The following is a 3,689-nucleotide window of genomic DNA, read 5'->3' as shown; positions in this document are numbered from 1 at the left end:
TGATATTTCCATCATTCCCCAAAGTTATTTTGTGTCTCTTTGCAGTTAATCCCTTCCTTGGCCACTGGCACCACTGATTGGCTTTCTGTCAGTATAGTTTTTCCTCTTCTAAAGTTTTGTATAAATAAATTATACTGTATGTAGTTTTAAACTCTGGTTTCAGTCATTTAGCATAGTGATTTGAGATTCTTCCATGTTGTACTATGTATTACTAGTTCTTTCCTTTTTGGAATTTGGGGAAAAATAACTACGTTTATCTAAATTTTCCAGGTTACATTGGATATACTATGTTCCAGGCCTTGTGTCAAGCAGTTTATGTGAATTATCTTGCTTGATTCTGACAAAAAACCTCTATGATGTAGATAGGTACTCTTAATCCCATCAGATATCAATGAGAAAGGTATGCCACAATTTATCTGTTTACCTGTCAATGAACATTTGGGTTGTTTCCAATTTCTAGCTAGTCTGAACATATTTGTGTGAACTTATTTTTTATTTCTCTTATATAACTATCTAGGAGTAGGATTGTTGGGTGAAATGATGTCTATTTAACTTCATAAGAAACTTTCAAACTATTTTCCAAAGTGGCTGTAATAGTTTGCACTCTCACTAGCATAGACTGAGAGTGCCAGCTGCACCACATCCTCACCAGCACTTGGTTTTGTGAGTCTTTTTGATTTTTCCATCCTGCTTATGTATAGTGGTATCTCATTATGATTTTAACTTACATTTTCCTAATGACTAATGATATTTGGCATATTTTAGGTGCTTATTAGGGATTATAACAGCTTTATTGAGGTATAATGGATATAAAAACTGCACATATTTAATGTATACACTTTGATGAATTTGAATGTATGCAAATACCTGTGATACCATTACCCCAATCAAAGTAATACATGTATACTACACTTTCCAGACTTTCCTCATGTCCTTTTGTTTTAGTGTTTGTAATAAGAACGCTTAACATGAGATCTACCCTTTCAATTTTTTCTTTTTATTTATTTATTTATTTTTATTGATTAAGGTATTACATATGTGTCCTTATCCCCCCAGTGCCCTGCTCCCTACCCCCCAAATCATGCCCTCACCCTCACCCCCTGTTGAGGTTATGCTTATATGCACCCTTTCAAATTTTGAAGTGCATAATATGGTATTGTTAACTATAGGCACTATGTTGTACTGTAGACCTCTAGAATTTATTCATTTAGTACAATGGAAACTATTTGCTACTCGTGTATGTTCTTTGGTGGAGTGTCTATGCAAATCTTTTATCTATTTAAAAATTGGATTATTTATCTTCTTACTATTTTGCTTTAAGAGTCCTTTAAATATTCTCTGCCAGGTATTGGCAAACTTTTCCCAAAAGGGCTGGATTGTAAATATTTTATGCTTGTGGGCCATTAGGTCTGGATTGTAATTAGCTAACTCTGACATTTTAGCTTTAAAGAAGCTATAGATAGATAGTAAAACTTGACTTACAAAAATAGGTGGCTATAATTTGCTGACTTGTGTTCTAGATAAAATCATTTAGCAGATACTTGTTGGCAAATATTTTAATCCAGTCTGTAGTCTTCCTTTTCATTTTGTTAACAGTATCTTTTGAAGAATAAAAGTTTTTCATTTTTATGAAGTCAAGTTTATCAATGTTTTCTTTGATGGATTGTGCTTCTGTGCCTTATCTAAAAAAATATTTGCGCAGTTCAGCCACCTGCCTGCTGGGACAGGTTTGCTGCCTGATCCTGCTGCCATCCCTGGGACCCACGATCAAAGTTGAAAAAATGGTTGACCTTGCCCAGCTAATAGAAAATGAAGTATTCATGGCATTTGCCTCCTACGCGACGATTGTTCTTTCAAAAATGATGTTTATGAGTACTGCAACCGCATTCTATAGAATAACAAGAAAGGTTTTTGCCAACCCGGAAGACTGTGCAAGCTTCGGCAAAGGAGAAAATGCCAAGAAGTACCTTCGGGTTGATGACAGAGTAGAACATTTAGGAAGGGCCCACCTGAATGACCTTGAAAATATTGTGCCATTTCTTGAGATTGGCCTTCTCTATTCCTTAAGTGGTCCAGATATCTCTACAGCTATCCTGCACTTCAGACTCTTTGTTGGAGCACGGATCTACCACATAATTTCATATTTGTTACCCCTTCCCCAGCCAAATCATGCTTTGGCTTTTTTTTGTTGGATATGGAGTTACTTTGTCAATGGCTTACAGATTGCTGAAGACCAGATTGTACCTATAAGGAGAATCATACAACTCATCACCCTATTATTTTCTAAGAATTCTGTATTTCCAATTTATAATGAAAACTTTTTAAGATTTTAAGTGGGAGGAAGCAGAGAAATTAAGATGGGGGAAACCTAGACTGAATCTTAACATCACCAATGTGCTTTATTCTTGTGTTATATTTGCACTAGAAATTTAACATAATTCTTAAATCTATTATCTTATTCTAAAAGCACTTGGTTATATATTTTGATTATAATTTGTAACATTCGTATACCATTTCATATTTTAAACCTATAAAAAGAGTGAGTGCATGTATGAGAAACCTATTTCAATATTGCTGAAACTGACATATGAAATAAAGAATTTAAAGAATAAAAAAATAAAAAATAAAAAAAAATATTTGCTAACCTAAGCCATAAAGATTCACTTTTGTTTTTTTTCTTATGGTTTCTTCTAGAAGTTTTATAGTTTAGGTTTATGATTCATTTGATCATATTAGGCCTATGATCTATTAATCATATCATTTTTATTAATATTTTGCATGTATATTCTAAGATATTAATATAAAGCAATGTTATTTTAAGACACTATTAATTTTTGTGTGTGTTTTAAGGTAAGAGTCAAGGTTCTTGTTTGCATATGAATATACCATTGTTTCAACACCATTTATTGAAAAGACAAAAATTCCACATTGAATTGCTTTGACATATGTTGTCAGTTGGCTCAAATCCACTCATAAAAGTTCAGAGAAAAATTTTTTCCATTCCTAGTTTACTGAGGATTTTTTTTAAAAATCACAGGTGGATGGTGAATGTTTTCAAATGCTTTATTAGACATTTTTTAATAGATACGTTTCTGGCTCTTCTTTTTTAGTCTGCTAATATGGCAATTTTAAAAAAAATAAAAACACCAATCTTGCATTCCTGGGGTGAATCAGGATGATTGAATAGAGGTTCATTAATTTTTAAAATTGATCTTAAGAATGAACTTGATTCATTGATTTTTTTCCATTGTTTTTTTCCAGTTTTCTACTTTATAATTTTCTGTTCTTATCCTTAATAATTTGATGTAGTCCTATTTGTTTTATTTTTTTCTCATGCCCAAGGAGATATATCAGAAAAAGTATTGGTGTTTGGAAAATTGAACAGATACATGCAAAAAAAAAAATGAAACTTGACCATCAACTTACACCATATACAACAATTAACTCAAATGGATAAAGGACTTAAACATAAGATGGGAAACCATAAAAACCTTAGAGCAAACTACAGACAGCAAAATATCAGACATTTGTTATAGCAATATCTTTACTGATATAGCTCCTAGGGCAATGGAAATTAAGGAGAAAATAAACAAATGGGACTACATCAAAATAAAAAGCTCTGCACAGCAAAAGAAACTATCAACAAAACAACAAGAAAGCCCACTGCATGGGAGAACATATTTGCCAAT

General features: G+C 32.4%; 1 pseudogene; it reads left to right on the top strand.

Moving 5' to 3' along the window:
- Positions 1 to 1,762: 1,762 nt before the first annotated feature.
- LOC103287399 (microsomal glutathione S-transferase 1-like) lies at positions 1,763 to 2,296 on the top strand (annotated as a pseudogene).
- The last annotated feature ends 1,393 nt before the right edge of the window (positions 2,297 to 3,689 follow it).

The sequence above is a fragment of the Eptesicus fuscus genome, chromosome 5 (assembly GCF_027574615.1).
Source record: "Eptesicus fuscus isolate TK198812 chromosome 5, DD_ASM_mEF_20220401, whole genome shotgun sequence".
NCBI classification, from domain to species: domain Eukaryota; kingdom Metazoa; phylum Chordata; class Mammalia; order Chiroptera; family Vespertilionidae; genus Eptesicus; species Eptesicus fuscus.
Note: the sequence above shows the minus strand (reverse complement) of the source record. Positions and strands in the feature narration are given on the sequence as shown.